We start from the raw sequence: 17,258 nt of genomic DNA on the forward strand, positions 1-17,258 counted from the left end.
ACATTTTAAAATTTAATAGCGCTGAGAAACAATAAAAATATATTGACATATTATTATCTACAGTGTATTGTGAAATACATGTACGGTAACAACAATAAAACAAAGTAATTTGGTTGTGTGGTTATATTTTATATACAGTTCATATACTCTGTTATATAATGTCTTACTACATAAATAAAGTTAACATAAAAGGCAGTACTATATAATGCGTTATCATATCTGTATAAACTACACCTTGCATAAATTTAAAAGATATTGCTTTATTAATAAATAAAATCATATTTTATAAACATTTTTTTTAAAGAATATCTTTGTGCTTAGCATGGCGACTTATTTCACTGTGTGTTTAGTAGGTGTCAGAGTTACAAAATGTTTAGCCTAATAAAGAAACTTCTTTGAGGTTTGAACCCGTAGGATGCTGATTGCGTGAACTGGGTATAGCACTTATACTGTATATTATTATTTATACTGTACAAGTAATAGTAACTTTTTTTTTTTAGAATTTTATAAAATCTGGTACACTGCACTTAAAGCATCATGAACTTTTGAAACGCCCTCTTGTGAAACGATCTTCCATGGCTTGTGGCACTTGAAACCCAATGCTATGTATGAAACTTGTTAATTCTGCCGCCAGGAGCAGATCAAGGTATTTCTGTACTTAGGGTCAATGTATTCTGATTGGCATTCACTTAGGTGTTGGATAGGTATTTCTTTCTATTTAGGATGACACCCAAGGGATTACTTTACTTTCAATGATTTAACAACTCATTACATAAGCCCTGTTTCTGCTGCCAAGAAAATACCATATTTTATACGGTATTTTTTTAATACCGTATATATACCGTATTTTTTTGGCAGCAGAAACAACGCTCATAAAAAAAAATACCGTATTTTGTATACCGTATTTTCCCCCAAAAATTTGTGGATAAAATACGGTATTTACAAATTTATACCGTATTTTTTGTACCCTTTTCTGCTGCCAATAAAAATACCATATTTTTTTTACCTGTGACATGAGGTCAACATCGTGTTTTTATTTTCTGTCGCTGTCAGCTGTTTTACACACGTGTATAGATATATTCGGCGAAAGTGTGGAGCGAAGACGTCACAGTATTTACTATATAAATCTGTGTGGGGAAGGAGGGGGTGGGGAAGCTAAAATGTCCGGCCAACTAAAAGGTAATAAAAGGGACAACCACATTTATAAAGACATTTCTAAAAAAATAAAGCAGCAGGAGTACGGAATAGACTTGTCTCCAAGCAAGTAAATTCAAAGCTGAAGAGCCTGCGAAGCAGTACAACATTGCAAAAGACAATAACTCGGGGAGGGAACGAATTACTTGTCCCCATTACTATTTTTTCTGTGTTCTCACAACATCTCTATCTCATATTGAAAGTGAGACGTAAAACTTCCTTTATTGCGACTCTTAATTATCGACCAAATAAATGAATGGCAATTTGGGTAAAAAGGATGAAATGTAACACAACCACCCAAGAAGTATTGTTAGCAGAAACGGGTACTAAAAAATACCGTATTTTTATACCGTATTTTGAGCAGTTGCAGCAGAAACAGGCCCATAGAAGACTATTCTATACAGTTACACATTTATGAGAAATTCTTCTCCAATCCCAGATTTCCTCATCTTTTTTTGTAAAGCTCTGTCTACACTATCAAACTTTATGCGACAAAAAATGTGATGTCCCCATATATGGACATGATGATGTCATATTATCACTACCATATTTGGGAATATCACTCATGTTTGGGTTGGTACATCACACTTTTCGGTTTGGTAGTGTAGTCAGATTGGCCTGTTGTTTAAACTTTCATTCTGATAAAAATAATTATGAAAACATTCAAACACATACTATATATTTCTTCTGCATTTTAATAACAGTTACAATATTTTAAATGATTAGTAAGAAAATCCTACTTTTTGCAAAACTTGTTGTGTTCAACTACTGCACACCAACATTTTGAGGGGTTTTTAAAAGATGGTAATTATAAACTTATTTGTTTTTAGGGAAAACTTCTAATGAGTTTGTGTAATTGTTTTTGTGTTGGTTTTGTAAAACAGCCATTATATTCCCATGCTCTCACAACACCCTTGATCTTTATATGAAACAAACAAATTGGAAGATGGTTTCAATCAAGTTTATTGGCTTTCATAATGCTTGACGACAGTAAGGTCGGCTGAACTTTCCTCATTTTAGTATCGCTCATTTCAGTCTCAAACATGCTGTGAAATCATTTTGGTTATATTTAATAATGACTTTAATTTAGTAGTATTCTCTACACACCACATTATATATTAAACTTTTTTTTCATGCACTTTTTTAATCCTCAAAGCAGATTTCTATGCATCAACATTATCAAACCTTAATTTTTGCGTTTGTTTTAGGTCATACAAGCAGTAGGTAACATTGGCTAGATATAAAAGTAGATTATTATTCATATTATCTTTTATTTCCGAAAAAATAAAAATACAGTGGCACCCAAAAGCTGAAATAAAGTATCTTTTAACAATTAAAAATTCGATAAATGAACAGCACTACTAGATATTAATACACTTACTTAATACTAAAAAAAAACTTAATAAAAATCAAAAAACCATACAAAACAACAGAATTCACTGATACAAAAATATCAATATCTATGTAAAATATCATTACCATACAATATTCACAATTTATAAAGTAAAAATGAGTATCATTTATGAGATACAATATACAAAAGAGCAATTCTGTGTGTGTAACTAGATCATAAATGCGTCAAGAAAAAAATTAATTGAAATACCAAAGCATACCAAACAAAATTAGAAGATTCTCTTGATTGAACACATCTTGATAACATTCATGTGTTTTCTTACTGTACACCTGCCTCGTGTTTGCTGGATATTAAAAGAAAAACATTTTCATTGAAATCTGAAAATTCCACATTCTTTAATTATCGTATTGTATGAGTACTTCGATTAATAAATCATAATTATTTGATAAAAATATGATTCATCGTAATGTGCAATAATAACCTCTTTTGAATCTTTTACATTTAATTATGATTATTATTCATGTCATTATAGTTCTAATTATTATACATTTTATTATCATTTATTATCTATATTAATGCTAAACACCCTTGAAGTTGTAAATTGTGCACTTTAAAGAACCCAGTACATCTTTCAGAAGAGTAGGCGGTTACCCTGGTGTACTGGTCTATTCAGCAGCTCCTGTCACTGTGCACAGACGAATAGGTGCCATTTGGTGGCAACGCTCGACACAAAGGAGCCCTTAGGAGTAGAAAATTGTTGTATGTGTCCTTTGCGTAATTCAGCCCAGTAGGCTGCAAGTCGTGGGTTATTCCCCATTTACCAAAGTCTCAAGATTTTCATCTTGGAATTGAAAATAGTATCTCAACCATTTTGTATCGATGTCATCAAGACAAAACATTTATGAAAAAGGCTTTTCTATAAACCTCAGGCATTGTTAATACAAGATGTCACAATGCTGGATGAGTTTACATTTGTTATATTTAACCTGTAGTGTAAAAAAAAAATCTAAATACCCCAAAAAAAATCTTTAAATTTTAATGGAAGGACTGTAACATTGTTAAGGCAAGCTGGTAACGAATGCACTTTTAATGAATTCTTATAATATCAATTTAAGAAGGCACTTAAATTAAATGATGTAATAATTGGTCCTCGTTGTATACGGTAATATCACAAAATGTTCACAACATGACGCCAGCAACTCAACAACAGACACTCACCATATGTACATCATCGTCTTGTTATTAACCAATCAGATTCGTCATAGCTTCTCTTAATTTTTTGTTTTCTTCATGTTTTGTTTGCATGTTAATGATGCTATTCCATATTTTGTGGGTCCTTTATTTTTATTAATTTTTACAACATGACAACAAACATTTGCAATAAACTTTCTTCTTAGCCGATAAGTTATGATGTGAGATTTGAGATAGTTTGTTCTTTTATCATTTTCAAGATTTTGAATGAATACAGATTTTTAAAAAGTCAAACATTTAATTACCTTAGTTAGAATGAATGATAATTATTATCTGTGCTAAAGTTCTTCATTGATTTAGGTGGAAAACCTCTAAACTAAATGTTTATTTGGTTATCCTGTTAAAGAGGTCTTGTAACAGATGTCATGCCATTGTTTATTATCACTGACTACAAACTAGAGTTCAACGTCCACAGTCATTACCTTACTGCAGTTTGGCCCTCTACAATAACATTATTATAGGCCAATAATTATTTTCTCTCACACCTGGTACACAGCATATACATTTCATTTTTTTTGCTTAATTCATTTTTGTGAATACTGTGCATTTAAGCATGGAGGTATACCTCCATGATTTAAGTAAACAGTATTTAAGGAAGGTAAAATTATATATGAATATAAAATAAGAAGGGCTAGTGTTGCCTCAAAGTTCTGCTACTTTTTCTTGCTGTTTTACTTTATTGTTTTGATTTAGCTTTTTGCTTAAAATATTTTATATTGTATCTCCATTGAGATCAGTAATTTGCCTTTGGATTTAAAATATATTGCTTTGCTATAATTAATAATATTATTTGCGAAATGGCTTTAATGTGTTAAATAAATTTGATATATTTAACCGTAATTATCTGCAATTAAAATATTATTGCTTGAAACCTAAGGTATTTTAAAACTTCAATTACAAGATCAGACAGTTTTCACACAACTTAAATACCATTACATTGTACTGTATGTTTCATTACAAATTGTGTATACATTATCTAATGTCTAAGCTGAATATAATACCAAATTTGTCTCGAGAGAATTATATTAATTTTCATCAGACAAACTGACCTAATAAAGTTGCACTACAAGTGGAAGATTTTTCTGAGATTGCAAAAATCTTCTCATAAACACCTTTTGTTGAATATGCCATTTTAAAGTTCACTTCGACCAAAAAGTGAAAAGAAATTAATTACCTAATAAAAATGTAATTTAAAGAAAAGAAATAGTCAACCAGAAGTCATTGTCTGAAAGTGATTTTTGGTTAGCATTATTTTTTTGTGTCTAGATAATAATTTTAGTTCGTAAACTTGCATGGCGAAATCACGTATATTTAGTTCTGAAAAAACTGTTGAGTTTCTCGACGATTTGATCAATATTATACTTTGATCGTCCTCAGGAGTGAGAATGCAGAAAGTCCAGGAAATGGGAATAAGTGAAATAGAGTGGGAGTAATGATAATAATTTGACAAAACTATGGTATCCCATGCATAATGTATTTGAGATGTTACGTCCATCATTTCTTGTACTAATGGGTTTCGCATCAGCTTCTATCCAGCTGCCATTCGGGCACTGAATGCTAGTTGGGAAACCGTACGAGAGTGATGTGACATTATCATTGTAATTGTGTTTTTTTTGTGTTATTTATATCTGTATTTTGTGTCTCGGAGCAAACACAATTTCTATGTATATATTTTGTTTTACTGTAAATGCAAATGACAATTAAAAGGGAATAATGATTTCCACTAATGTATGTATGTATGTATGTATGTAAGTATGTATGTATGTAGTTTTGTTTCTATGGGGTTTCTATATGTGTAAGTAATGTGTGCAAGTTATACCCTGTATAGTATAAAGGAGAAATAAATAACTATAAAAGGTTTATTATCAATATATATTGATAATAAATGTCTTGTGTATTAGAATGTCAATCAGGCATACCAATATTAACTTGAATTTATTACTGGCTCTGTTGGCCATGTAGAACATGCTCACCACAGAATAGCAATTACTGCTATCACCCACACTAGTCTACAACTGATAATTATTTACTGTCCTACGCTTCCTTCCCACACAACACAAAGATGCACACCTAACTCAAATCGACCAATCACAGGTGGCGGATGATCCTGTTACTTGTGATTGGTCAAATTATTTATTTTTTCATACTTCTTTTCGTTTGTGAATGTGATTTTTAACCTATTTTCAGTTTTATTTTTACATATTTTTTAGAATTTTATTAATCTACCATATTGTTTATTTTTTATTTATAAATAAATTTTGTTTATTTAAATTTAATTGATTTGATCTAAGTTTTAGGATTTTAATTATTGATCATTTTAAGGCATACTAAATTAGTCTGTTATCGTTTATCTGTTAACGTACAGTTAGTTTTTTACAGTTACTTGAGATTTTTTTTCCAATTTCTGTAAATTCTTTTGTAGAATTTATGGATTATTACCTAACATTCACATAAACCCATGGTTTGTAAGGTTGATATATAATATGTAATACAAGTTGTGTTTGCTAGTTGCTAACATATACATAATCCATTGGTTTGTCGTCTTGAGGCGAACTTCAACAAAGTTCTCAAACAATTACTTCAGATGAGTTTTGTCTCAGGCGTCAGCGACCGGTGCCTGATCACAGTTCGACTAGACGTGTTCTAATAATCTGCTTTATCCAAAAACTCTCTTAATGTGAGAAAACGTCAAATCCAAGACATCCATGCATGTTCATGCTAAAAGCAAGAAGAGGAGACATTGGGGGATGAGAAGCTTACTCGCTGTCACTAACAATTTAGCCCTCGTGCCGGTGTTGTACAAACGTCCAACCGTGCACAGCACGAGCAAAGGTAGGACTTCTCAAAATGTTGTTATCGTTCTAGGAATCCTGATCCTACTTTATTGTGACTTGTCACATGTCCATGTTGACAGTGTTTATTTAGCCTGCCAATCAAGTTAAATCATTCTGACAAATTTAAAAGTCATTATCATCATGTCTAAACTTACATACAGTATTTTGACTTATCAATCATTTTAATTTTGTTTGTTTATTACTGTCACTAAAAATACAGTAAAACACCAATCTACAATAAACATCAATTTACGAACCCTAATTTTCCAAAAAAAGAATAAACAAAATTCTTTTATTGTCAAAAAAATATAAATTATTTACTCATGACTACGTAAAAAAAATCTTGTATACTTTCCACTATTTTTGGCTGGCATCCACAAGACACAGACATTATTATTACGTTATTTTTTCACATTCAATTCTATTTATTATATCATTTGCATAAAATACATAGAAAATGGTGTTTCTCTAAGACTAGACTACAGCACAATACAAAACACAAAAAAAGAAAAGTACAAACAAAAACATTCAGTGCTCTAATGGCAGATGGGTAAAAACTATTACGGAGTCTATATTGGTATAAGAGGTGATGGACCAGAAGCAGAAGCATTGCTCAGGTTCTTGGCCCAGGTTATCATTACCTTGCATTGACCCAATACTCAGGTGTACCACTGAACTTTCAATTACTCTTCTGCTATACAAAATATATCCATATATCCTCGGGTCTAATCCCACCATCTACTTTGATTTCACAACCAGGCATATCCCCGGGTATAGTCCCAGTATTGACCTTTGGTCTGGATGTAGGCCTTTCTCTTGCCAACTCAGATGAGTTTTTACAAGAAATGCTTACCAATAATGTTTTTTTCCTGAAACAGGGTTTCCCTAAGTATATCCCTACCCCCAAAGTCAGCCTAATTTCGTTTCTAGGTGAGTGGGATTATACAGTACATACATTATCAAATATTCATCTTTCTCTGAACCTAATATGGAACACTTATACATGATTAGATGTATTTTCATAGTCATGTTTGTGGGGATTTACCAGCATAAGTTCAGCTGTGTGTGAAATTAATGTTTAAATTCAACTGACCTATTTCTGCAATTTCACATTTATTGAATACAGTTAGGGCAGATTTAAGGTGAATCTACTGTGTTTGACCTAACTAATTTCAGATTTAGAAAACAAAAATTAACTGAATAAATTTAATCAGCATAATAATTGGTATTTATGATAGAATATGCTATATTTAATGTAATAAATTAAATGAAAAATTATTGAAAATACTGTAAAAAAAATTGATTACAAAATTAAACGCAGAAATAACCTGTCAATATAGACAGCCTAATGGTCGGGCATGGATCATTGATACAAATTGTTGATGACCTCTGCTGACCTTTTAGCGAATCTAATACATTCGCACATTCTTTCGTGGAAGTTGAAAGTAGTACGCTTTATCTGGCATGGAAATTTGACTCGTTTTATATTGAATTATATAATTGAACACATTTGAATCGTTGGTGTGACCGTTTATTACCTTCTGATAACGCAGATGATAAAACTAGCATCTACGGAATGAGAATCCCAACGAGTAGCGTACGCTTAATACTTAAACTTTATTTTGTATAATCTACATAACAACTTGCCGGGTACGTTTGAAATTGTGTAATAAAAATAAACGGTTGAAAACTAGTGCAAAGTATGCGGCCTAATTTCTTTTAATTACGTTCTTGTGAAAGTACCACGTTGTCTCCGTCTGTAAACATTTATTCATCATGTGTTTCAGAAATCATATGATTCCTCTTAGAAACAAAATGTAAAATAGTTTTAAATAATTGTTTAATTTGATTCATTCATTTGCATTTATTTAGTCATCGTTTATAACTTTACAATTACAGTATAAAATAAGCGACTTCGATAACTCCAGAGGGCGCCATATTTACCAGGTAAATCGGGACAAACATTTCTATTAAGGCCCTAGCATGGTGAGGAACATTTTTTGTCCCGATTTACCTTTTTAAAATCCTGCATAAAGATGTTTACAATTCTGTTTTTTGCATGACCCTTTTACATAAAAACATAAAAATAAAACACAATATAAATAAAATCACTAATACAAATTACAAATATCGTATACATTATCACCTACCGTAAATGAATACTCATAATTTGAATACATTTTGTTGGTCTTTCTATAAAATGATTAAAAATGCATAGATGACATAATAGTTTTGTTTGCGAAAGCAATTTAGCCAGTTGTCTGTGTTGTTTCTCCAGGCAAGGAAATGTAGGTAACTATTGTATTTATCACACACTATTTAACCTGTTTTATATAACTGAAAAGTAGCTTCTTCAGTAGTAAAAGATGCAGATTAATATTTAGTTCATTGCCATGGTTAAGATAAAAGTATTTTAGTTTAAGATAAGCAATAATAATAATAAGCAATATTTGATACCAATGTCCTTTTATATGAACTTTAAAGTTTTATTTTTTATGAATTTTAACATTTTTAAAATGTTTTGTACATGTGAATTTTACCTTTTTTAAAATCTGTTTGAGACTTAACTTTTATAAATCCTCTTGTATCTTTATGTTTGAATGTCGTCTGTATATTTTTGAGTAGTACAGTAAAGCTGTTAAAGCTACTCTTGTAGAATAAAGTTGAGTAAATAATAATAAATAAAAATACAGTAATAAAAGAGGCAGTCTACATATTAACTCACAAATTATTTCTTGTTTTTTATTCTGGAAATAAAGTTCATATTGTTTATGAATTGCTAACATTCATGCTTTTGTTACATATAAGTGACATTTGTTTGATAAATGCTGCGTCTATTGGCAAGGTGATAGCTCTACTCATTCATGTATTATTATTCTGTGAAATTCAGCATCAAATGGTCTTCGAAGAATTCACATCAATTAATGAATATCAAACATTAAATATAACAATGTTTATTGATAGCTGACATTTGGTAACATTTAACCAATAGAACAAAATTTGAATATGATATGTGAATATACGAATTTGAAGATATTATGGAAATAATAACATTTGATTTGATTTGATAATAATAGGATAAGATTGATCATATATTCTATTGGTTTGGAAAATGATTAGAAGCTCAAAATAACAAAGGGAGCAGATACAATATAATATGAAGAAGTTCAACGTTATTCAAGAACGAAAAAATAGATACTTTTTATTAAACAAATATTTATATTGATGATTAAGATATTATTTATTATTGTGTACATTTAAAAATGAATTTATCAAAAATCAAAATTTAAAGTAATAACTTAATAATATTATCTGTTAGTGAGCCAAATCAGCTCACTTTCTGTAAATAAAACAAATATTCAGAAATATCATTAAATTAAAATATTTAAATAAAATAAATGACTAATCCATACTAAAACCAAACATACAGAATTGAATTGAATGAAACGTCTGTGAGCCTGAGACCAATGGTTATCTATAACGTAAATAAAACAGTATTATCTTAAGCTTCACTTTAAAAGTACAGTCAATTTATTGTTATATCACAGTACCGTATGTTTTATTACAAGTTAATCTTGAACTGTTGTTGTTTTTTAACGATTACGATGTGCGACATTATTATGCCAGATAAACATTGATATTCTTTGTGAATCATTCTCATAACATTTTACATCATTTTCTTTTCTTGCATATTTCTTTATCATCACCCTTTCTCTAACATGTGACCGAGTAGTCATGGGATTTTTGATTTGAAATTGGAGTTGGCATCAGAAATGTGTTGAGAAATTAAAATCGACTGAGTAGGTTATGAACGACACAAGTGTGATGGGTAGGGTGCCTGGTGTCACTATTTTCTCCCTGTGTGAATGCACAACGTCCGATTACATCCCCTTGACAAGCCAACTACCAAAGATTCATTCTACCATCTGTCCGTAAACGCTTTAATACCAATCTGATTACCTTTAATTCAATTTACTTCATTCGTTTTGCGATCTGGACGTCTTGCCTACGTTTTATGTTTCTGTTTCATCTGTTCTTTTTCTTCTTATAGTGTATTATCTATGATTAGGTTGGATATAAGGCATTCCTTAGTAATCGGCTTGTTTATCGTTCTTTACAAATTGAGAATGTATCTGTAGGTGGTAATTATAAACCTATTTATTTCATTTTGTAAAAATATCTTGATGCAATTAAGGAACTCGTTTCTGTATCGATATTAATGTGCAGGTTAAATTGGTTGACGTTGGTGAATGGTTCTTGAGCGAGCAGAATCTTTGTCAAAGAATATGAACTGCTTCTTTTACATCTTAAATTTAGTTTATAAAATACAGTACTGTATATCCCCTACTTGAGGGGACACTCCGTTGGGTCCTGAAGTTGTCCCCTCAATAACATTTTGTTAGATTGGTTGTTTTTTTTTTTTACTATTTGTTCAATTTATTCATTTATTCATTTCCCAACCAACAGTGAACTCATGGTTCACCACTTACAGGAGGGAACACAGACAAACACAAAACATATACAATAAAAAACATGAAACTAAACTACTAACAATGTTACGAAACTTACAGAAATTATTACTAAAGATATCTAACTCAGGGTTTCTTTAAGTAAAAGAATTATAAGTTTGACTTAATCTATTAATAAAACCATTTTTTAAAACATTTAATCTACTAAAAGAAAAATGAAAAGTAGGATTTCTTCTAAGACGTCTAGGGACTCTAAGATAAAAATTACAATTTTGTTAGGGTTACGGTACATGTTTAATGTGCTTTGCTTTTGTTTCCAATTTACATTTTAGTGTATTTGTATATATTGTGATTTTGGAATAAAAATGTCGATGATTGATTGATTGATTGTTTTAAGAATTTTCCTTAAATAAAGGATTTATTTTCTGAAATGTTGTAATATCATTATAATTTGGTTACTGCCATTGAAGAAGACACTAGAGGAACTTGTACCTGATTAGGCTAGATAGCAGTACATTAATGACTTTTATCTCTTATCAACTCAGCAAGTATTGTAATAAATCTAAACAAACCATGTTAGTATAGGAATTAATTTCCTGTGATTATAGTTGACATGAATTGCATAACTGCAAGTCCCATGTTACTGCAGTATGTCCTCAAGGCACACCATGTTACTGCAGTATGTTTGCTTTGTCCTCCAGGCATCCTATAAAGAAACTCTTGAGACAGGCTGAGAATTCTAAACTGTTATTGGAAGATAATATTGTATCTCTTCCAAATGATGTTTTGGACGAATCTTCTTATCTACACTCCTGCACATTTTAATTAGACCTTTTTTTGGGTACCTGGAAAATATTGGAGTTGCGCACATTTGATGCTTTTAGTACTTTGTTCTGACTTGGACGCAAGCAAGGACGTGAGTGTAACGCAAGTTTGACCAATCGGTCCATCGGAAGCATTGGATTGTCTGAACTGTCGCTTTTGATTGGTCAAATCACTTGCATTGCGCTCCCGATTGCGCTTACGTTCTTGCATTGCGTCTTAGTGGGAACAAAGCTTTAATGTTTTTTAAGCAAATATGTACAGATTCAATGTACTTCCTTATTGTATGTCTTTGTGACTTCCTGTTTTACAAATTCTGGACATTCCTATGCGGTACATGATACATTTATTGTTACTTTAAAGAGAGAAAAAATAAATCACAATTTAAACATTTATATATATACTAAGGTTAAAACAAGAAAAAATATAGAAATTTTCAATAAAAAATTTAGTTTAAGATATATACTGAATTATGAGTGAAAGGAGTAAATTGGGGCAATAAGATTTTTTTCCCTTCAACTACAATGGTACCTGCTTTTCAAACCAGTCTCAAAAGTGATATTTATTGAAAAGTCATGTAGTAGACACATGTCCAAAATCTGCACTGGAATGTCATTTACAACAAGTCAATAATATTCTTTTCATGTCATTACCATGACAACACAGTTTTTTCATACACTTTGCAGCCATCTTGGATGAACTGTAAGCCAAGCGAATTTCAGCGAGGTTGATCAGGCAGCTGTAGATACATCTCTTGAGGAATAGTTCAACTTGGTTCTGATTTTACTGCGAAATATTGTATATTTGTGTAATATAATACTGCACATGAATATTCACCTCACCTTACAATTTAATATGGCTGCTCAAATGATATTGAATGCCATCACCAACAGTAAAATGTATATTTTCCAACATTTCTGTGTATTTGAATAATATATGCCTTTATATTTATTTTTTATGTAATCATTTCCTTAGAAGGAATGAATAATTTTAGTTGCTAATATTTCTTATTTTATTTTCTTAATTTGATTTAAAATGTTGCTAAGATTTCTTATGTAGCTATTGTAAAACATAATTTCATGTCTTCTGAGATTTAACCAAGGCTATCCAAGGCATTATCAATAGATATCATATCCATTATATATCAACTTGTGAACTTCCAACCTTTATATTATGCCTCTAACATTTACAGAAACGACTGAAAATCTTAAATAAATTTTATTTTGCAAACTACAGTATACTTGAACCGAGTGTAGGCTACAGAATAATCGGAACTAGAAAATAAAAATATTAGATAAATACAATTCCAAAAGCGTAAGTCAATCAACTAATTAATAATTTCTACAGGATAAAGAATGCCAAACATATATATGATCTTTTAGGAAAATACTATTTTAAACAGAATAAGCAACCAACCAATTCACCGTCTTTTTCAAATTTCTATTTTTATTGCCACAAGAATTAATAAATAAATTGACTAAATAAAACTAATATATTTATATAGTTTTTTGAATTATAGAAGAATTAATTTATCTAACGTATTAAGTTAATTAGAACTTGGTACAAGATGTACTATTAAGTTCACCGTTTAGTGCGGCTTCTACAAGTTTCATTAGTAACTTGAAACACACTGTTGTTAATGACAAACTTGATGATGTCACTATACTTTAAAGTAACCATTACCACCAACAGAAATTTAACTTAAAAATTACTCAGAAATGTTACCTTATTTGAATCCAAATTATAAAGTAAAATTAACAATAATACAGAAACATTTGTAGAGTGCGTTTAAAGTTTGTTTGAAGAAAACAAGATACAAAGTACAAAAAAGCGGAAATGATTAAATTTGCATTTAAGATTCTTCGATAAGTCCCAAAAGTGTAACTTAAAAGTGATGATAGTAGTGATATATATACAACTGTGTGTTCCAATGTTCACTCTCTGAAATGTTAATTATTAGAAACTAAATAAACCAATGCAGTAGATTGTTGAGCATTTTGTATGCATCTGTCATCAGAGCAATGTGCTTTAAAACAATATGGACACACTACTTTTGAAGAATCAATTCAATCTGGCATACATTTTATAATACAGATTATATTATATTATAGTAATCATACTAATAATAATGTAGACTTATTGTTTGTTTCATAGTGCATTGACACAACAATTAGTTTACATTAGAGAAATACATTAAGTATCATACATTTATATTTTTAACGTAAAGTTTGTTTGTATTTTCCAAGGTTACTAGAGGCGTTGTGATATGCTTATGCAGAAATACTCTACGGTGTAATATCTGTGTCGAAAACTGCTTCTGGCCAAATAAATTTAAGCTAAATTGAAAGGTTGGTGGCTGTTACATATCATTTGAGATTTGCCAGTAGGCGGATACTTCACCACTCAACAGTGAAAATGTCCGTATGAAAGGTAACCATCACAAATTATCTGGGTACGCGAGCCGCATTGAGGGTGAATCCAATTAGAGAAATGCACAGTAACCATCTGACAATAGACTAAGTGGTCAATAAAGCATGACAAGATAGAGATTGTCTATTTAATCTCAATTTTATATTATGTTTTTACAAAGTATACACTGTACAAAACAAACAAAAAGTTTAAAAATCTCTAAAAAAGACATCTACAAATTACAGTGTAAAGAAAAGTAATTAAAACTAATGTATGTTATTCTTCTTTCTTATTTTAATTTTGTAGAAACGTGACCATAATAGTATCTCATTATAACAATGGATGTTTCTTTCTTCTTATGTAGATTTTTTTCTTTTATATAAATAACACAATCTATTGACAGACTACTCATTTCTGGCAACTCATTGGGAATCGCCCGTCAACAAAGAGTTCATTATTTAGAGGGAAAAAAAGGACATTTAAGGGGAGCTGTCGCGTGGTGAGTATGATAGGCCTACATTTAGATCACTAGATAATAGTAGATGAATTCTTATTTTTCCCAAACAATATTCAAATTGTGCTTTTTAATTATCACTGATGCAATACTAGTTTTCTACAAGTTCTCCATCTGTTTTCAACCACTAACTTCCGGTAGTCGCTTAATCATTTTGCTTAAACAAAATCAAGTCCCTCTGTCGATTAAGATGTGAGAAACAGTTGTGGCTTAATTCCAAGATCATTTCGGACCGACTGATAGATGTGGCCTCAATTTGTAAGCTTTAGGCTTATGTTCACATTGTACTGCCTACATTTGAACTCAACACATGTCATTGAAAGCGTATGACAACTGTGGTGCTAACGGCATCAATACATTTTGTTTGTGTCCGTGTATTTGTCCATGTACTGGATAATTCTTTAGTAAGAAGTGTCTCATTTAAGGTTATTAGGAAATGATCATTACAAACAACATAGAAGAAATATAAAGTGCAGGTGCTTAGTATAACTAATAATGGGTACACTATCAAACTAGTTTGACAAAAAAAGTGGGATGGTCAAATATGGTAGTGATACTGCTCAAATATGGTATATATATGGGCATATCATATTTTTTGTTACATCGACTTAGAGTTTATGATAGTGATATGACATCATCATATCCATATATGGGCACATCTCCTTTTTTGTTGCATAGAGTTTGATAGTGCAGACAGAGCTTTACTAAGAATAGGTGGTTGGTCAAACATGAAATTCATACATTTTTCTCCATGGTTTGTTTACACATTAACATTGAGCTTAATATTGCAGGATAAAATTAAAACTTCACTATGATGTTGAGTCAAAATTCATATGCGTCAAAAGGCCTACAACAGCTGTCAATCAATGTCAATCAGTTTAGCCGAGATCTGCATTTCTTGTGTTTGTTTATGAAACCATTGAGGAATTAGTTCGGTTTTTGGATGACGAAACCAGCGAACCTGAGTCAACACAATTATTAAACATGACATTATGATAAAGATTATCTATAGATCACTGTCGTGCTATGACTAAAAAAAATCTATCAAACTGAAAAAATATTATTTGTTATTCTGATGGTTTATTGACCAGATGGACAAAAGGCAATGTTTGAATGTGTCCTCTATTGTCTTTGAATGACCTTTTATCAATGTAAACAATTTTGCATGCATTTAAAACTGTCAATATAATGCACTTATGTCAAAATCATAAATGAAAAATGTATTTAAATTTTGACAGAACAAAAGCATACATACATGTACAGATTAGTTTTATTGACTATTGTAAAGATTAGATTCTTCTTATGAATAACATGGTATGATTTTCAGGTAAAATTACACTTTTATCTTCTTTTTTTTTTATTGTCAGTCGTCGGGGAATTAGTATCAATGTAATCCACCTTAGTAGTAGTGATGAATATACGGCTTTGAAATAATATAGCATGAAAAATAAACAGCAAATATATGTTTTATATTCTGTATTGTGATTGGTCATGGCAGGTAAGTTAGTTTGCTATAGGCGAGTTTTTTACTAGCCAAAAAATGATGTTTTACCCCAAAAATTAAAAAAACAATTAAAAAAAAAGTGTGTAGTACACACACGATTCAGTAACCTTTATGTTTGTTGCGATGGGGTTTGCTCTGTTTTTTTTTTGGGTGTGTGTGTTTAGCAATAGCAATGCAGCTTATAGGAGATGCTCAGGCCGAATTGGACAGGCCACTTTATTATTAATTTGTACAGCTGGCTCTACCAATGTCATTTTTACTGAAAGGACAATGATCAATACAATGTCAAATAAGTTCTACATTGCAATCGGTGAAAAATATTTGTATGAGTTTGAACAATACCAAGCCCCAGTGGTCTAATGGCTAGGACATCTGCATATCAAGCAGGCGGTCCGAGTTGGAGTCTCCTCATCTTTATTGTTTCAAATTAATTAATTAAATTTCATTATATCACCGGGCGGTTTAGAATTAATGTTCTTTGCCTGATGTGTTTATATATATATATATATCACTTGCACTGATGAAGGGCTAGTGTTGCCCGAAAGTTCTGCTAACTTTTCTGGCTGTTTTACTTATCGTTTTGATTTAGCTTTTCTCTCTTTTTTTGTATCTCCATTGAGATCCAGCCATTGATCCATCCACCCACAGCATTGTCATTTTTCCAGTAATTTGCCTTTGGATTTAATATCCAATCTGCAGACAGTCTGTTTCGATCTTATTAGATCTCGTCAGTGCAGCTCAGGTTTCGAAATGAAATGTACCACAGAACTGGCACAATATTTAGGCTGAGCCAGGTATGCGGGACATGGTACACTGATTATATATATTTTATTGACCTAGTTATAGTATTTTATATATAAGTTTTACATTGTGCCTAGAGACTAGATATGACTAGCAATACTATTAT

General features: G+C 30.9%; 1 protein-coding gene across 7 annotated transcripts in view; it reads left to right on the forward strand.

Annotated features, from left to right (window-relative positions):
- The window catches only part of LOC140046098 (fibroblast growth factor receptor-like), an 81,660-nt gene that overhangs the window by 16,837 nt on the left and 47,565 nt on the right, over positions 1-17,258 (forward strand). For 6 of the 7 annotated variants that reach the window (XR_011844733.1, XM_072090618.1, XM_072090625.1 and 3 more), the window contains exons 3-5: positions 6,400-6,631; positions 14,171-14,354; positions 14,737-14,832. The gene's annotated coding sequence lies outside the window, so the exon portion shown is untranslated. Of the gene's footprint in view, positions 1-6,399; positions 6,632-14,170; positions 14,355-14,697; positions 14,833-17,258 lie in introns of all 7 variants that reach the window. The other variant, XM_072090620.1, reaches the window with a different exon arrangement.

This window comes from Antedon mediterranea, chromosome 4 (genome assembly GCF_964355755.1).
Source record: "Antedon mediterranea chromosome 4, ecAntMedi1.1, whole genome shotgun sequence".
Taxonomy (NCBI): Eukaryota; Metazoa; Echinodermata; class Crinoidea; order Comatulida; family Antedonidae; genus Antedon; species Antedon mediterranea.